Here is a 20,847-nt window from a genome sequence, read left to right on the forward strand (position 1 = left end):
TTTTTTAATCTAACATTTTCTAGCATTGTATAAATTCATTCTTTTTTTATCTAAAATTTTCTAGCATTGTATAAATTCATTCTTTTTTTTTAATCTAAAATTTTCTAGCATTGTATAAATTCATTCTTTTTTTAATCTAAAATTTTCTAGCATTGTATAAATTCATTCTTTTTTTAAATCTAAAATTTTCAAGCATTGTATAAATTCATTCTTTTTTTAATCTAAAATTTTCTAGCAGTGTATAAATTCATTTTTTTCTCACATCCGTCATGTATTTGTAAAATTTAAACAATGTTTATAAAACCCAGGACCTGAAGATGATCTCAGTCAAGATCGAAACGTTGGCGTGATAAAGAAAACGTTGGTTCTAAAACCTACGTTCTAACCACACCAGACCTTACAATCTCCAAATAACCATTTTTATGTAGTGTATCTTTTTTATTTCTACACTTCGAAAAAGCAATCAGTCTTTTTAATATTATAAAGACGTACACAACAAACAAAAGAGGGTGTGAGGAGGTAGATGAAGAATGAAGCAATGACAGTTCTTGAAGTCGTTCTAGCTAAGAGGACGAGAACTCAAAGGTTCCTGGTAGATGAAGATCACGGTTTTTTTTTTAATTTTTGTGGCGTACTTGTTAGAAAAAGTGGAATAAGGAAGCAATTACCCTAATCGCAAGAGGCGTCTTCATTATCCGCGAAATTAATCGGTTTCAGAAAAGCAACAACGAGCAGGACACTCGATTCCCGTAGATGTTAACTTAATTGAGAGGATGGGAAGAAAGAAGGCAAACAGTAACGGCTCTCTTCTCCCAACTATTTTTACCCTAGGCCATGGAAACCGTTCCATTTCCAGATCGCGCCTTTCTGAACTTTACTATTCAGATTTCGCTTTTTTTATTCTTGTGAAGTCACAGTTGAAACATCTGACAACGCCCGGTGTTTTCATAACAACTTGCATTTATAAAACGATTTTTAAAAGACCACCTTTTAACCTTTTTGGACGTTTCTTCCAGATGAGAAAAAACGATGTTTTCACATGTGTGCAAAATCAGGGGAAAACCAACATCCTTATAGCTTATAAGAAATGAACTGTTGAAAATTTCTCTTGTACTGCCCGTTTCCTCTATGGGATCAATCTCTTACAGACTGTCTTAAAAAAAAAGACTGAATTTTGATTTGCATCAGTGAGAACAATGCTCGTCCTTCAACATTCCGCTCATTTCATATTAACAGCCGCTGGTTGATAAACAAGAACAAAAATCGTCGCGCCGATGTCCCCGGGCGGGTTTTGAACACGGCACTTACGACATCACACGAACGTGCCTTGAATAGGAATTTTCCTCGAGGAGAAACTTCATTTAATTATAATAATAAAAAGAAAAAAGATTTTAAAAAACCGTCAAGTAGTCACGAAGTACCATGGAGGGTACTTCCATTTTTTGTCAATAAAAAGGATGTTTATTCTACACACTGTCATTATAATTTTTAAAAGTGTATATTTAATATCTTTGTAAAAATTAAAAAAGGAGCATAAATAATCAAAGTACACGAGAGTTTTTTATGAAACATAAAATAATGATAGATTTTTATGCTGCTAAACCTTTAAAGCCTTCTTTTTGTAATTATATTATTGTTCATTCTGTTTATTTGTAAATTATAATAAAATTATAATCAGTCAATAGTTAAGCATATCGTACGATTGACTGGCTTCGATAGGCTTGATGACGTGAATGAAGTCCGTTCCGAAATTTAGAAACGGTCTGAACTGAATTAATTTCATTATTTTACGGTTGGCATGTTTCATTCCGTGAAATAAAAGATTTGTCAAAATTTTGGTTCTTTAAGTAGAACGGAGGATTTACTTTTTACAATAAAAGTAAACAAATGAAAAATCATCCACCATGACACACCTTGTGAGATCTAGGCCAGTCTCGTGGATGTGCACTTTCGAGATTTCATGGCAGTAAATCGCTTTCAACGCTAAAATAAAATGAGGTTGGTGACGATGGATGACATTTATGATTCTATAAAACGGACGAAGAAAAAAAAGTAACATTTACAGGCATTTAGCTGGGCTAATCTTTTACTCGATTTTCATTCTACGATATTTCTGCTTACTTTCATTTTTCTTTTTTTTTAAACCAAGCATACATGTGTTGCAACAATGCAATAAAAATTGAATGAAGCAGAGGTTTTTAGGGAGATTTATGAAATTTAATCTTTTTCGAGTATGTGACCTCAGAAAAAATATTAGCAGCCAAGCTGATAAGATAAATCCAGTAAAGTATGTCCCGTTGGCACTTGTCTCTATACTAATTTTCCGTATAATAATTTTTCCTCTTGTCAAAACCCACATTTACGAGGTTTTATTCTGTTATGATTTTATGTTCGGACGGCTGTCCCGCTATCAACACTATCCACCCCTATGAGTTCGGTCTAGATTAATTAAATCGACCTAAGTTTTGGGTAAAAGCCGTGAAATTAACTCTGGACTTCTAACAATTAATATTAATGATAGTTCTGAGCAGAGTAATCAACACTTTTTGTGAGTAAGCTTTTAAATTCCTTTCATTTTCGTTTCCAGCAATTTAAGAAACATTCGAAACTAAAAAAATTTACATTTGTTATTTATCAATACAAGTCCCATTCGATTAAATTATACTTAAATTAATAGTACAGTTACAAAAATTATTTTCAACAATCAATGTAACTTGATCCATAACTATCTTAAAATTGAAGGCTACATAATAAAGTAACTTATTCAGAAATCGTGAGATGCGGTCTGGTGTAATGTAGGTTTCAGAAAAACATTTTCTTTATCGTGCCAAAGTTTCGACCTTTATTGAGATCATCTTCAGGGCTCAAAGTGTTTGTCTTTGCCCAGCCACTCTCAACACGACACGCAAGAATGGCACAAACACTTTGAGCCCTGAAGATGATCTCAATAAAGATCGAAACGTTGGCATGATAAAGAAAATGTTTTTCTGAAACCTACATCACACCAGACCGCGTCTCACGATTTCTGAATAATTATCGATGAACGGTCACTAATCACCACACATAATAAGTAACATTTATAAGACTTTGAAAATAAAAAATCACCATAGAAAAATGTTCTTGTTGTTTTATAGCAATGTATTTTTACCGTAATTTTTAGTTAACAGATTTTACCGGACTTATAATTACTGATGATTATTGTCTGAATAATAATTGGGTGACTTGGACGATCATAATACCAAATAATATTCCTCTAGCCATTTCGCAAATAATATTTCTTATAATACTAACAATTTGTCATATAATTGTGATAGTAAGATATCGAATAATTTTTATTTGGGGCTAAATATTTACAATTAACTCTAGCGGTTTTGTTTTAGATCATGGTGTGGTTTAGAAAATGATAATGATTGTTCGGAAATCGTGAGATGCGGTCTGGTGTGACGTAGATTTTGGAAAAAACATTTTGTTTATCGTGCCAACGTTTCGATCTTTATTGAGATCATCTTCAGAGCCTGGGATTTACAAACATTGTTTAAATTTAACAAATACATGTAGGATGTGAAAAAAGTGAATTTATACAATGCAAAAAAAATTTATATTCAATCAAAGTATTTTTCTGATAAATTTTCAATAATTTTGTATATTTTTAGCGTTTTTATATATTTCATACGTTTGAACGGGGAGATTATGGATCTGGAAACACCGTTTTTATAGGAACATTTTTTGGTGATACTGGGACGAAAAACATCAGACACGTGTCCTAGCATTCTTGCCAACAGGAGCCAAGAAAATTCCAGTGATTTACATAGTTTTCAAAATATATTTTTCTGCGTGGCATTATATTATACTATAATACATACTACCGACTTACTAAATGAAATAAATTCATCAGTCAAATCATGAGCCATGGGAAAAAAAGAAAGGGTCACAATGACTCACCTGCGTTGCGTAAAAATTGAACATGTAGGGGTTTTGATGGAATATCGAATACCCACAGACACACCAAAGTAGTCAGGGCTATTTAGTTTTATATACAGTTGCAATGTGATAAGGGGAGGGTGTAGCCACTGGCATAATATCAAAACCCTGGTGACTACTCATTGTGTGAATGTACTTATTTGCGTGAATGGTTAAATGTGCAGGGACACGGATTATAGTGGAATATAGTCAGTAGTACATGTGTGTGTGTGTGATCCTTTTTAAAAAGATAGTTTCTACACACAGTAAGTTGTTTTGGAAAGATCCGGATTTCGAGCCTTTTAGCTCATCATCAGGTTGAAGGACTTTTACATCACGTCTCTCGACATGAATTGCTAAAGTGAACCCGCTGATACCTCCTCCAACGCGACGTTCCAATTAGCAGCTGATTTGTTTAATGGCGCTCAATTTGAAGGTGCGAAACGCGGAAATTATAACACAAATAAATATTATAATAGTAAATACTTAATATTATTAAATTACTATAAAAATAATAACAATTAAAATAATTAGTTTAATTATTTGGACGTTTGATATTATTTATGTACATATTTAAAATGGGAGGTAGATCAAAATCTGTTATATTATTAATGCATTTATCACCATGTTCAATTTTACGTTTTTTAATTTCAAATTTTTCAAACCAATCTAATTCTTTCCCTTTGTTGAAACTATGTAACACTCTTGTATTTAGATTTGAATTGAAATTATGTTTTGTTTCTTTTAGGTCCTTAAATTCCGAAAATTTGCTCGATTTAGGCAAGTGTTCTTTTACTCTTGTTTTTATTTCTCTACCGCTTTGTCCTATATATTTAATATCACAATCATTACAATTGAGTTGGTAAACCCCGCTTTTTGCCAAGTTGTCTACTTTGTCTTTAAGTTGTGTGTGTGTGTGTGCGTGAGATTCTCGCTGCCTGTCGAAGACCAGTTTAGCGATATTCCTCAATAGAATGGTCATTATTCAGGTTCATCACCCCGCAGTCGTCAAGAAAAGTTTTACAATTAACACTGTAAAATTTAATTGTTAAAGATGAAACTTGTTAATATTGATAGTTTTGACTCTGGTTTACAGAAGTTAACATTGTTTACGTGTTGCGCACCCGTTGAGTCATGGACTTTTCCGATCTCGAAAGAAATTCTTCTAGCTTTCACACGATGATCCTTGCAAAGATTTCTCAACCCTTTGTCAACCTTGTTAAACGGCTCAAGTGTGAGAAAAGAGGAAATCGATCGAGGTGTATAGCAGGGGAAGAAAAAAAACTTATCGAGTACCTCGTCCGCGTTTCCCACGGGACTGATGGGATAACAGAAGTTTTATCGGATGGATGTCCATTGGTTATCGTCGCGTTTCTGCGAATTGCCACACACCATTGTTAGCACATTTGCCCTTTTCGCTGAATATTATTTGTTTTGTTTTTCTTTGGTCCTACAGTAAAATAGTTTAGAAAGGCCGGAGCCGACGGATCTTCTCAAACGGCAAACCGGTTTGAAAAAAAAGGTTCAAGGGCATCTCATGTCCAAAGTTATCAATTACCTAAGCGTACCTATTGATTATAGCCTTGCTTCACTTTTGGCTGAAAGGTTGACAACTTGTCCATTTTCTGGCCCTCCTTTTCACCAACATTCTCAAAATTTCTTGCTCTGGCATATAAATACAAATTAGCATCGCAATAACTGATCAAAAATATTGTTGCGAGTAACCCAGTATGTAAGTAGTACAACTTACAAAGTACACAAAATATTTTTAAAACTGTATAAAGATTTTATAATGGATTTCTTTGGGTGAATGGCTCGAACGAAGGTCACCGCGTGGTGATATCGTTAAACGAAACGTATAAAACAGATCTAACTAGTTATCTTTTGTCCGTTAGTATCTCTTACTTATTTTTAGTAATAGTTCTAGTCCTCTAGACCACGAAATTAGTGAATTTAAAGAACTAGTTCTAGTTTTAAACATTTCTACAATTTTTTACGTCATTCCAAGTCAATCTGTCACGGACAAAGTTTTTTCAAGATATTAATTGGTCATCAAGTACAAGGAACAATATTAATTGATATCTAACTGTAAGAAAACTATTCTGATTAACTGTTTGTTCATGGTAAGGATGTACTGATGACATACAATCAGATCACAGATATTTATGAAACTTTTTTTGGTAATACTAGATCGAAAAATAATCTTCATGTGTCTGAGAGTTCTTGCCAAAAGGAGCTGAGAGAAAAACGTTTTATGTGATTAACATAGGTTTTTAAAATATATCTTTCTGCATGACAGACCCGCTGGACGTTCGTAGACGTCGTCGAAGAACTAAATAAAATAAAACCGTCCGTCAAATCGTGGGTCATGGGAAAAGTAGATCACAATGACTCGCCTGCGGATAGGCCACACCAGAGCATCTTCTCGTAAAGGAAAGTCCTCCGAGATGCCCTTTATGCTGCACAAGCATACGTAAAACATATATTGACATAGTGCGAGAGTGCCGAAAAATACACGCACTTCTTGTGCGGCAATATATTATACAAAAATGTATATAAAAATATGTTATATAGAACAAGAAGTAGATTCGATGTATGAAGCAGATCAACCTACATGGTCGCATACAGTGTGCCATTTCATGGATTGACAATTTTTTACTTTGAACAAATGTATTTATTAGCGTGAAAGTGGGAGTATGTTTATGTTAGTTTGTGATGATGATTCAGTACTCACAGACACGACAAAATAGTCTAGGCCATTTAATTTTGTATATGACAACAGTGTAATAGGGGGGGGGTCGCCCCTGACTAGTGACTATTCGATTGAGTGAATGTATTTATTTGCGTGAATGATCCATACGTTTTGGTTGAAAATAATTTTAGCTTAGTTGCAGGCGTGTTTCAAAAGTGTACCGAGAACTCTTAGGTCCCATCAAAAATAAATTAGGTTATCTTTTAATAGTTTGAACGAGTATTTTGACTGATTTATGACATTTTAATCGCGTATAGAAGGGTCACACGTTAAAGATAAACTGAAAAAAAAAAAAAAAAATGAGATGGACACAACGTAAGGAACTGGCCATGGCCCTAACAACTACCCAGAGAAAAAAACCGAATCCTAATAATTTTATTAATGAGGTTATTTTATTGTTAAAGCTTTTTGTTTCTTGTACCATTTTATATGTTTAATCTCGTATGATATTCCTGGTTATTATATTCTTCCCCTAAGTAAGAAAGAAAATGGAAAGATGTATAATAACGTTAAATACAAGCATAACAAAAGCAGAAAAACTTATTTAATGTAAGTAGGACATGTCTCTAATATTTATTAACTTAATATTATCAAAAATTATTTAGTCAAAATCGGTAATTTCAAGTCCTTAGCATTCCCTTGTTAGATTGATCTCCTAACCCCACTATGAAAATAATACTTTCAAAAGTTTGTTAATAAACTTAATTTTGTTTTTAATTTACTGCAATATAGAGTAGCGTACTAATTGCAAGTTCATACCAAAACAATTTATTTATTTGTTTATATTTTCTTCTTTTTCTAAATATTATTTAACAAAGATTAATCACAACTGCATTGGTTTATTAAAATTAACCGATTTTTTTGTATTTATTTGAATACGTGAATCTAATTTTCTGTCAGAACTATGAGTTTATGGAATATATCATTATAAATATTATAAAAATAATGCTTTGCAATTTGTAATTGTTGGTTGATCTAATCTTCTTTGAGATACGATTCTAAATGCTGAATTGAGTTTTTTAATAGTTTAGCAATGACTGGAATATGGAAGAATATTTATATCGAAATAATATCGTTTCTTTTACTATTTTCATTTTGCTAAATTTGCGCGAGGATCTCGAGTACGAGGCTCAATTTCTAATTTGACGGTGATTGATGTAATAGAAAGGGCCAATTAGCCGTTCATTAGGAAACCGCAGTTGGAGCTATCCCAGGGGTTGAAACTTTCGATTTTGTTTTCAATGCTAATTTTGACCGGGGATAAATTCCCACCGGCCGCAAACCACGATATTTTGGCCAGGAAAACATTGCGGTCCCAAATTTTGATCGGTGCTCTCACTTTAATCTGCTTTTCAATTGCTCGTCGTGCTCCTCAAGTTAATACAGACCCGATGGGATACGGTTCTAACCGGTAGTGTAAGCCCATTTCCTATCGTCCTTTCATTTCATTTCTGAAGAATGCGAACAATTTCACCAGGCTGATTGGGCTTTTTTCGTCGTTGTTTTATAATAAGAATCTGCTATATCTCCCCGGAATGTTTTTTCCCTCTATCATTACTTTATCAGACTCTAGATGTAATGACATCTGTAACCCCATTTTTTACCCCTCACAAGGATTTCCAAACAAGGAACTAGCTTAAATCAAAATCGAAAAATTTTAAAATATTGGCAATTGCAATTAATTAAGGTTTTTAGTTGAGATAAAAAAGTCAATGGCACGAGCGGGATTCGAACCCACGATCTTCGGCTTGATACGCCGCAGCTCTATCACTTGAGCTATCGTGACCTCGATCCACTCGGACACCAACCTCCCATCTCATCATTTGTCGCCGAGAATCAAATTGAGTACACGACATTTGAAAAATGGCAAAAAGGAGGGAAAATTCAAAAGGTGCGGTTGAGATGGGAAGTTGGTGTCCGAGTGGATCGAGGTCACGATAGCTCAGGTGGTAGAGCAGCGGCGTATCTAGCCGAAGATCGTGGGTTCGAATCCCGCTCGTGCCATTGACTTTTTTATCTCAACTGAAAACCTTAATTAATTGTAAGATACTAATTGGTCAAGCGGACCACGAAACTAGTGAATTTAATATTGACAATATTAAAGGAAATGATGATCGATACTAAGAAGTGGGAGTTAATATACAGAATGTCAATAGAACTTCATTTTTCCTTTATGCTAAATTAAACTAAAAAGTCCCTATTGTCAAAATCTAAGGCCCTAATGTATTCGAGATATTTCACCTTTCTGGTTACGACAACCTTTTCTCTCCCTGTATATGATTTTAAAAAAATAGAATATGAATTATAGTAACTTAAAGTCTATTACACTGAATAATATATTGCTATTGTACATGTTATATAATTAAAAAAAATCCTAACTTGAGAGCTCTGATGCAATGGGGTTCAATCTTTACGATTTTGAACGAACAGAAGTCTTTCTAAAGAGGAGAAAAGTAATCGGACAAGCAGAGAAACAAGCTTGTGCATATATTGACAGGAAGAAGAAAAAACAAGAACATCCCTGTTGGTGCTGAGATTTCTACTCTTGGGACACAAGGCTGTCCTTAAGGAAGCTTTATAATCTCGTAGAAAGACTTAAGCTTAATGAGGAAACAAGCTGCAGATAATGATGGAGGTGCACAATAGACCGATCTGGTCGCGGTGCGTTTAAAGTTTAACCTTTGGGTAGTGGGGTTAGGAAGGGTTCTTGGTGTGGGACTTTTGGAAGTGGGATCGAATCGGTTTGCTGATGGAAGGAATATAGAGGTCGTTGTGGATACTGAGAACAAATTTGTATGAGGACTAGAAGGATTGGATGCGGAGGGATTTTTAGCCCCATTCAGTTCTATTCTGTATATCCTGAGTGGTCGCAGTAATGCCCTGTATAGAGTGGGTGAGTTTTGACAGCCAAAACAGATTTCGGTCCTAAAATCTTCGGAATTATCCAAGTTGTTAAGATCTTTTAAGTCTTGTGTTGGGCTTCCACATCAGTCTGCTGTCTAGCTATAATGATAATGAAGGGGGGTTTTGTATTTTCCAAGTTTTGCAACCTTATGGCTCAGTGAACTTTTCTTAGTTCAGTGCCATCGACACCATCGATAACCTAAGAAGTACTAGGTCATGGAGTGTCGTCCTGAATTCCTTTCCCTGGGTTTTTATTGTATACTAGGATATGTCACCATTGAGCAGTTGCTTCGCATTCGGAGACGATATACGTGGCTGTTTCTTTCCACTCATTGCATAACCTAAATCTACAAATGGGAGTCATCATTGAATCCCCATGTTGTGTACATGTTTTCTCAGATGCTAGTGACCGGTTAATAGTCCTATCACTCCCCTGAGTTTAGCCCTCTCTAACTCCGTAGTATGCCAGTCTTGAAGGCTGTTTTAGCATAAGTTTACTGTGTCTAGCACCTCTAGAGTTTATCCATTTCTCCTTTTTTTATGCATTATATTTGGGAGGATTCTGAGTTTTTATCCCAACAAAAGGAACTATATATATGGATCCTCTCTAGCCAGTGTGTCTGCATTTTTATTACTCAAAACTCCTTTGTGTCCTGGTACCTAACCATAATCAGGCTGTTGTGTTTACCCAGGTTTTGGACATTTTGGATGCATTCACTAATTTTGATGTGATTTTTTTAAAATGCTAATGCTTTAATAGCTGCTTGGTTATCCTATCTTATGAGGGTTTTATCTCGCAACAGCAGAGGTCACGTCAACCCTCAGGGTGCCGGTGTTGTTGAAAAAAGAATGCAGGGCCGCTGGATTCGAACCCGGGACCTCTACCTTACCGTAGTGCCTTCTCTACGCTAAACCTTTGCGGCCACCGACGCCCCCGAAGGTAAACTTCAATAAAATGAAAATATCTCTAAAAACAAAAATCTTAAAAAATAAATATAAATTGATGACATCAGTTGAACTTAGACCCGGAAATGTCAGATTAGATAAAATTATAAAACAATCCAAGGTATGTAAAAAAATCTTGCTTCGTTATTAAAAGTCTAAATTAAAGCTAAAATACTGTTTTAATATTTGATTACTATGTATTTTTTAAAGTTAATCTTATTTAATCTAATTGTTAAACAGGCTTGAAAAAGATAAGCAAATTTGATCAAAATATAATTTTTATTTCCTTTATGTATTGGATCTTTTGAACAAAGTAAAACAATTAGTCAACAACTAAAAAATGTTTTTTTTTTCAGGATGGCAATAACTTTTCTTTACAGATTGAGTGGTCTTGACATGATTTATAAAATTTACAATGACATTTATTTAGAAATCGTGAGATGCGGTCTGGTGTGATGTAGGTTTCAGAAAAACATTTTCTTTATCGTGCCAACGTTTCGATCTTTATTGAGATCATCTTCAGGGCCTGGGATTTACAAACAAGACCGTATTTCACGATTTCTAAATAAATATCGATTAACGGTCACTAATCACCACACATTTTTACAATGACAATTACGTTACATTTGACCTACAAGAAACAAGATAGGTTAATGACAGTCACCTGAATAATTTGTAAAATGGACGAAAGGTAGTTCATAATATATTAGTATATCACCAACAATATTTCATAATTAGCATAAAAAAACTAGTAGAACCATAACAGATTCGATAGTTTAACCGCGGTCAAAGTTTCAAAGGCTAAACACCGAAGAAATTATTATTTTATCTAACATACTTTTAACACAGATAATAATTATTTTTAACAAACTGCTTACAATATAAAGATCTTATGAAAGCAAAACACTGAAGATCGCGTAGCAATAAAACGCGTCTGATAGGTAAAACGAGCGAGAGTATGCGGGCCTGGATGGCATAAGAACAATTGGGATCGAGGCAATTCGTGACTTCGCGAAACTTTCCGCAATATTTGACATAGTAACACTTTCTTGGTTTTAACTCGATGATAATTTTTATATTTTGATGTTCAATTGATGTGTCACTTGTTGGGTTTTTTTAAAACTAGAATGAAGTCAAACTGCTGACAAAATGGAAAAGAAATTTGGTTTAATGCATTTTTATGTCCTGGGCTAGGTTAATTATAAATATTTGAAGGTAGGATTTTTTGTGCGTCTATTCTAGCCGAAACATAGTGAAAATGAGCAACGTTTTGGTTCCTAAGTTCATAAATAAAAGGTCAATGCGAAAATACCTGCCCTGATGACCCGAACGTGATGCGGCTCAGTGCCTCATACTTAAAATGATGCTAATACCATAAAGTTAACAGTAAAACAATATTTTTGTCTTGTCGAGGATGTTAAAAACTTCGCTGTATCACTCGTCTGAGAATAGTTGAACTTTTGCCTGCTGATTCGACAAGATCGGACGGATCAGTAAGTTCAAAAACAAACACACTGCAGAAAACATTGATAACAAATTTGCCAAGTCATTCTTTTTCTGTTAAAGCAATTTGTAAGGAATAACCAATTTAAAATCTTGTAAAGAAAAAAAAAATTATTGGTTCGAACTTATTGGCGATTTATAAAGCATGTTGTTTGCTTGGTCCTGCGGGTCGTTGATCAATCAGGACGATCAAGGACGATCTATCAGGAGGATTAATAGGAAATAACTACAAAACTGTTTATAAGATAAGAATATTACATTTTTTGTTCATAAGATTTTGATAATTAGAGCTTTGACACGATCAAGGCTTATTCGTTAATGTTTTAATAATGCATTTATAAGAGCTTAATTCAAGCTTAAAGCTTCACTGTTTTGTTGGTCTGATGATGAACTTCTTTCTTACAAGATCAACCCTATCAAGTTCATCAAGGACGATCAATCTGCAGAAAAATTGTTCCAACCAATAAAATTTAGCGTTCACCGAACGATTCCGTAGGAGTTAGGAAAGAACTTAAGAGGATATTATTTATTTTAATTTATTGGGAATTTTTTTAACCTTTGCCGTTTCATTGGTTTGAGAGGTTTGACTTCTCTCGTTCAAGATGAGGTTATGGATGACTATCATCAGAAAAATTGATCGTAAAAAGGTCTGTGTTTTTATTTTTCATTTCTACAGCCATGGACACGCTTAATTACCAATATACAAAAAGTTGTGTGAAATGCCAGGTATTTAAAATTAAGGGCTTATCAGCACAAAACTTTGCTTAAGTAATCAGAAGAAGTGGTTTTTTTAATTGGAATTTTTGTTGGTTTCAGAGGTGTTGGCTTCTCGCATTGAAGGACAAGCAATCAGAGAAAAATTGACCGGAAATAACGTAAATTTGTTTTTATCATGTCCGCACATATATTTAAATAAATAAAAAGAATTATGTTTTAGCTTAATAGCTTAAATTTAACAATTTAACCGTACGTTGAACCTGGCTTAAAAGATTAAACCAGAATAACGTACCGTGTTCTTAAAATTATTTGAATATCAGCAGAAAAACTTCCTTAAGTAAAAAATAAATTAAACTGAATATTATTGATTTTAATTTATTGGGGATAGTGAAAGTTTTGGTGTTTTGATGGTTTCAGAATTGTTGACATTTCTCGTTCAAGATTAGGCCAAACAGGATTATCAAGGACAAATATGTCCTTTTTTTCTTTGCTTTCATGGACACACAAAACGTTTTAGCTTAATAAAAATTGATTCTATAATCGTGATAAAATACCTGGCTTAATGGATTATAACAGATAAACGGCTAAATGCCTAGTTCTTATAATTTTGGGCTTATCAGAACAAACCTTTCAAACGGTAGAAGTTTGAAAAAAAAAACGAAGAGAAAATATTGATCAAAGTTTGTTGTTGACTTCTCCGGTACAAGATCAGGGCCAAACAGGATTCTAAAGGTTATCCTTGGATACCGCCACCGTGAGAAAATACGAGGTTTACTGGATTAAAACAGATAAACGACTTAGTTCCAAGATCTTAAAATGCGTAGAATATCAGCAAATATTTTCCGCTAATAAACCGTAGAAGGTTGCAAAGAGCTTGGGACAATATTTTGAATTTTAATTTATTGGGAATTTTTTAAAGTTTTGCTGTTTCGGTGGTTTGTGAAGAGTTTCTCTCGTTCAAGATCAGGCCGAACAGAATGATTATGGACGACTAATCAGCGAAAAATGGATCGGAAAAAGTTTAAAACTGTTTTTTTTTTAACTTTATTCTTGGAGCCATAAGCACACTTAATTACAGATTTATAAAAAATTGTGTTAAATATCCGTATTTAAAAGTAATCCGAAGAAGCTTTTTTATTGGGGACTTCTCGCTTGCAAGATCAGGCCAAACAGGTTGATGAAAGAATCATCCAGCACAAAATTGATCGGAAATAACGTAAATTTATTTTTGTTTTGGTCAGGGTCACACACAAATTTAAATAAATAAATAATATATTCTACTTTAGCTTATTAACTAAACTTTAACACCTTCACCGAACACTAAAACTTGCTTAAAGGATTGAACCTGACAAGTATCAGGTACTTAAAATTACGTTTACATCAGCACAAAACTTATTTTAAGTAAAAAAGAAAAAAAAACATTAGGGAATATTATTAAATTCGATTTATTAAGAATTTTTAAAGCTTTGCTGTTTCGTTGGTTTGAAAGGTTTTGATTTCTCTCAGGCCAAACAGGATGATCAAGGACGAACAATCAAGAGAAAAATTGATCGAAAATAATGAAAATTTATTTTTATTTTGGTCAGGGTCGCGTATAAATTTGAATAAACAGAAATGTCTTCCGTTTTAGCTTAATAATCTTGCCTAAAGGATCAAACCGGATAATAATCCGGCACTTCAAATTATTTTGACATCAGTTCAAAACTTTTCTTGAGTTAAAAAAACTCATAAATTAAATTTATGCTGAAATTTAAAACCTTCATTGTACAAAACGCTTCATGGATTAAACCGGAATAAACGGATAAGTACGTGGAACTAAAAATTATGATAATAAAAACACAATACTTTCATAAAATAATTATATGAAGTCTGCCCAAAAACCAAACGATATTAATGATTTTAACAGTGAAATCGTGACAAAACCTGTCTGTTTTGAACCAAGTTTATTTATGAAATTATTTTGTTTGTGCATTGAATTACAAATCAAATTATATTTTTAACTTTGCGTTTTGCCGAGATTTAAGTTAATTTCATGTTTGAATTTTAAGGACAATCCTTTTATAATGCGTATGTCAGAATATTAGGTAACAATGAATCATTGTTTGCCCTGCATTATTAAGGGGCAAGACTTTTTTCGATCTTCACTGTTCAAAACTGTTTAAATAACAAGCCTGATTATTCTAAAACGAGGCATTTGGTCAGTTAAATGTTTCGGGATTTTAAATCTCAAGTAGACCTGTTAGAGGAATTTATTGCTTAAAAAATAATGATCATGATATAAATTGAGTAAAGATTATTTACCTCAAGTGACATTTTAGCGGTTGTATTCCAAATTATATTTAAATCTTGGTTTTTCACTTAATTGTCGACAGTCACACACAATCGAGGCAAATCAACAGGCGACACTCCGGTGCACAGAACTCGGATTTTCAATTTTTAAAAAAAGAGCCCCAGTCGGACGACTTCGAAACGGAGTCTGCGTGTTCAATGAAGCGTTGACGGATACTGAACCCGCGGGGACAAGGCACCGAGAATTCCAGAGAGGTTCGGTACCCCTCGGGACCCGTCGGCAACTCCCGTACAATCGGTATGTTTTATTTTTTCTGTCCGCGATGTTTTTATTGCATCACGGCTTATTGGATCATAAACGATCATATACACAAAGCCGACAGTTTTTTCCCTTCGCACAATATTACAATAATCAAATCTTTGGAACAAATTCAATTTAAAAAGAAAAAATTTACTGTTATTGACAAAACTTGAATTTGTTAATTTTTTGTTCAATATTTTTATTTTTACCCAGTGTTTTCCAAGAGAGAAAAGGAGAGAAAGAGAGAGAGAGAGAGAGAGAGAGAAGGAGAGAGAGAGAGATGAGATAGAGAAAGAAAGAGAGAGAGAGAGAGGTTGATTTATTTGATTTGATATACGATTTATTTTTACAAATCTCGCAGAGCTATTTTTGTTGAGAATTTTNGAGAAAGAGAGAGAGAGAGAGAGAGAGAGAGAGAGAGAGAGAGAGAGAGAGAGAGAGAGAGAGACAGAGGAGAGAGAGAGAAAAAGAGAGAGAGAGGAGAGAGAGAGAAAAAGAGAGAGAGAAAAAGAGAGAGAGAGAAGAGAGAGAGAGAGAAAGAGAGAGAGATGAAAGAGAAGGAGAGAAAAAAAGGAGAGAGAGTCAACATTTTTGATTTATCTCAAACCTGATGGTTTCGTAAATATAAAATTATTTTTTTGAAGATTCGTCACTAATTTAATCTGAAGATATACAGAGTATTATTCTGAACGTTGAAGTTTGTATTTTTACGAATAAAAAATTAAGTAATAGACATTACTGTTGGCAAAGAAAAATAGAACATCGGTTATGAACCTTGAAAGTTCCAGGCAATTACGAAAAACACGACTGGTAAAACCGCCAAATGCACCACTACCGTTGCTTTCGGCGCTTTACACGCGCAAAAATATATTAAATCAATCAGCCTCGTCAATCGGCCATTATTATTCAATCATTGATATATATGAAATGTTTTTCGGATAGTAGACCTTTTCTGAAAGCTAAATGTGTCTTATTATAATTTTTTAAAAAATTCATTTTGTAAACCGTTTTTAAAGCAAATTTGCTTGGGTAGCGTTACAAATTATGCGAATATTTTAAACACTAGAAAATTAAAATCACGCTGTTAAATAAACCTTTTGAATGCTAGAGTACTTTTCAGAGACAGTAAATTATGTAATGGACAATTTTCGAAGCAAAGAGTTGTAAGTTACTGGTTTTATGACATCTGAAACACTGAAGGGTTCCAGAGAATTAAGAATTTTTAAGAAGTTCAACACACACGACAGAAATATCAATGTTCAATCTTTCAGTTGATTTAGTTCGATTTTTTCATTATTTTAAAGATGTGTGGTGATTAGTGACTGTTAATCAATATTTATTTAGAAATCGTGAGATGCGGTCTGGTGTGATGTAGGTTTCAGAAAAACATTTTCTTTATCGTGCCAATGTTTCGATCTTTATTGAGATCATCTTCAGGGCCTGGGATTTACAAACATTATTTACATATAACAATTACATTTTGGATGTGGAAAAGTGAATTTGAATGCAAAATATATTTGTACATATTTGTTGATTCTGTTTGTAAATCCCAGGCCCTGAAGATGATCTCAATAAAGATCGAAACGTTGGCACGATAAAGAAAATGTTTTTCTTAAACCTACATCACACCAGACCGCATCTCACGATTTCTAAATAAATTTTAAAGATGTTTTATGCATGTAAAATTCAAGTAATAATTTGTAAAAATACATATCAACTCTTAATAATTTGATTTTCTTTCCTATTGATAATTCGAAAGTCTTGATAATTTTAATTATTTTTTTGGTTCCTTTGGTTTCGAATTATTACGAGTTGACGGAATTGGCAAATATTTTGCAACATTGAAAAATAAGGAAGAAACTCACGGAATTAACTAAGTGGGAACACAAACTACCTTGAAGAAGGTTCTTTTTAACAGGATATTGACGTCAATTACAATAAATTTAACAAAACTTCATTTTGGGCAAAACAAAAATCCAATTTGTTGTTGGAAACAGGGCACAGATCGTTATCGTTTTTATTCTTCTTATTCCAGAGTTTCTATTCAAAACGAGAAAGGAAGAATAGGAAAGTCCTGAGATTTTTCGAACACTTCAACTCCGGAAATGCCAAATTAAAGTTATCCACTAACAAACTCACATCCTGCCTCTTTTTATCGTCAGCAAACGTTGATGGCTGTATTTCTATTTGCACGAATATCTTTATGGCAGACTGTCATCAAATCCTGCATGGGATTTGATAAGTTAATGAGAAATAACACCAACAAAATGGGAGAACTTTTTAAAATCAAAATTTATCAAATGACAATAGTTTACAAAACCTGGGCAATATGCCATAATTTCATATTTTTACATACTCTTCACAATAATATAAAATGATTTTAATGTAAATTTTCTGACGACTCGTCGTCGTTCGCGCCTGATATAATTGCGATACAGTTTTGCCGAACCTGACTGTGTTGCTGGTTTAGTATGTCAGAGCGCCGTTTTCGTAAACGGATAAAAAAGCCGCCAATAATTAATAAAAAGGTTTTCTCAAAATTAAACATCTCTGGTCAGTCTATTCTTGCTCTTTTTTTGTCAATTTATTTGAATGATTATGATCAATGATCAAATGATTTTTTGGTTTAACAATTTCTTTGGAAATATCTAGTAAACAGTTGTTCCGCTGCTATATAAAATTGATTTTTTGCAATATTATTTAGATTAGTGGGCCTGGATCTGCTTCTAATTTCGAGACAGTGATATATCAGCCGATACTAGCCAAGAAAGTTTTCTATGTGTGTCTTACAATCAACTTTTGCGACATAATGTAAAGCAATGATAGCGTAAATTTAGGACATGGGGTGAACAAAGATAGATCCCTGTATAGAACAAGTATAAAATTGTTATTATAATTTATTTCAAACGTAAAAATGCATTTCCGAACCCTCGAAAAGCTTACAATATGCCTCACGCGTAATAATAAGTTTTTTTCACAATTGTTAAAATACATAGACCATCGTTATTTTGTTAAATCGTGTTTGATGCTATGTATTAATTATTTCAAATAAAGCCATGAATATTTTGAAATTCTAGAAAATTTAATCATATCAATGTTTAACCCGTCATACTGCACATACCACGCTATCATTAATTTCAGAGATATCAGTAAGTATGAAACACTTGTTCATTTAAATTTTTCCTAAAACATTACAAAAACATCAAAAAAGATTTTTTTGAGAAATATTTACATGTTGTTTGTTGTTTATCAAACGTTTCTATTCAAATATAGAAAGCAAGGCTTAAGTTTTTCCTAACACCGTGATAAATTACTAATTAATTAATCAAAGTTATCCACTAAAAAACATTTATAACATACTGCTGATTATATTCAGCAAAGGTTAATTATACGAATATGTTTAAGACAGAAATCCATGTTAAAACTATTCAAGCATAAAGAAAGATGTTTTTAATCATAATACAATTTGCTTTTGTTAAGCGCTTAACACTATGATTTATTATGGATCATTTGTTTACTCATCGAAATATTCAAAACGGAAATGAGAAGGAGGTTTTTAAGGTTAAGGACTTCGGACGCCGGAAGTTCCAAAGTGTTCCCGACTAAAATTTACCTCATACGCTGTGCCCTGGCTAATCTTCAGCATATATTGCCTTTAAAAAAAAAAAAATACTTTTTTTTAAATATCTTGGCTCAACGTAACTTTTTAGCATCGTTGAATGTAATATCGGCCTTCATGATAAATATTGAAATAAAAAGATCAGGTATGAAGTCACGTAGTTGAGAAAAAAACACTTGTTTTTCTGCTGTCGAGTTTTCGGCTTTATTTAACGCCTTCCCCCGGACATTGAAAAATTATTTAAAAAACTTAACAATCAATTCGGACATAAAACTGAACCTGGCGAATATCGTTTTATCATGAATCCCTTTTATTTGATTACTTTACTGTATTCAAATATTTTGATTTTTTTAATAAAAACTAAATATCTTCTACAATAATAAACTAATAGGAGCACTGTAAGACATTGGGAAAACGAAGAATTTATTCCAAGACAGAGGCATGCGAAAAATACTTTAAACATGCAACTAAAGCTGGGAGGAAAGTTTCGTAAAGGATTGGTCGCGAATGTTCGCGATTGTCCAAAGGAGTCTTCATCCTGCAACCGACCTAAAAAATAAAAAGCTCCGGTAAATAAACCATCACTGTAAGAAAGACTACAAAGTGAAAAAGGGAAAACTTAGCAAAAATCAAACTTTTTAAATCAGATCCTAGTGGTTTTCTATAATAGATCAAACACCTAAGAAAAGGCAAAACGTTCTTAAACCGTTAGACAGTCAGTGATATCTTCAACATTTATGTTAGTATTGCATACTGTATTGGCAAATACTTTGGGGCCTTAGAAAATAAAGAAGAAACTCGATGAATTAATTATGCGGGAAAACAAACTACCAAGAAGAAATTTCATTTTGAACAAGATATTGACGTCAATCACAGTAAATTTAACAAAACACCACTTTGGGTAAAACAAAATATCCAATTTGCTTTAAAATTAATGAATACACACACAGACAACAGATCGTTATCGCTTTTGTTCTTTTTATTCCATAGTTTCTATTCAAAAGTGGAATGGAAGGGTAGGAAGTCATGAGATTTTCGGACACTTGAACTCTGGAAATTGTAAAGACCAAATATTCAAAAAAAAAAAAAATCCCATTTCACCAATTTAAATAAACAAAATTGTCAGAGGCGCATTCCAATCGCTCCCATGATCCATCGGGTTCCCTATCGATATAGCGTTGCAAGAAAATAAAAACAAAATGGCATTCCAAGTTGGGAGCTCCATGAAAATACTTGCTACCATCCGGTGAGTCAATTCCCTTTTTTTCTGTGAAAAGAAAATCATTTCCCTTTCCATCTTCGGGGAGTGCGCCCGCTCCTTTCATTAAAAAAATAGATAAATTTTTGGTTAATAAAATTATTAAAATAGGTTTTAAAAGAGCTTTATATATTTTATTCATGCTAAGAGAAGCAATTATGTTCATTTTCTTTTATTTTTATAATAAAAGCGATTTGTTTTATGTTCCAAATTTTTTATTTATTTCTTTTCCTCTTTAAATTTTGATTTTTGGGCATACTTGAAGCACAAGTCATTTTGGAACTTTGGAACTCCATTTATAAAATGCCAAATTATCCTCTAACAGATTCGTATCCTGCTTTTTTATCATCAGCGAACGTTGATGGCTCTATTTCTATTTGCACGAATATCTTGTAGCAGACTGTAATCAAAACCTGCCTAGCGTTTGATAAGTTAATGCGTAATTACACAACAAAAAGGGAGAATTAACAACTGAAGGAAATTTTAAAACTTTTACTTACTCCTTAAAATAATTTAAAATGATTTTAATGTGAATTTTCTGATGACTCGTAGTTCGCGCCTGAAATAATTCCGATACAGTTTTGCCGAACCTGACTGTG

General features: G+C 33.2%; 1 protein-coding gene across 1 annotated transcript in view; it reads right to left on the reverse strand.

Moving 5' to 3' along the window:
• LOC106662418 overlaps nucleotides 1-15,391 on the reverse strand; it is a 130,694-nt gene extending 115,303 nt beyond the window's left edge. Inside the window, exon 1 of the mRNA XM_014386492.2 lies at nucleotides 15,083-15,391. The gene's annotated coding sequence lies outside the window, so the exon portion shown is untranslated. The remainder of the gene's footprint in view (nucleotides 1-15,082) is intronic.
• Between the last annotated feature and the right edge of the window lie 5,456 nt (nucleotides 15,392-20,847).

The sequence above is a fragment of the Cimex lectularius genome, unplaced genomic scaffold, assembly GCF_000648675.2.
Source record: "Cimex lectularius strain Harlan isolate CLEC.00 unplaced genomic scaffold, Clec_2.1 scaffold33, whole genome shotgun sequence".
Taxonomy (NCBI): domain Eukaryota; kingdom Metazoa; phylum Arthropoda; class Insecta; order Hemiptera; family Cimicidae; genus Cimex; species Cimex lectularius.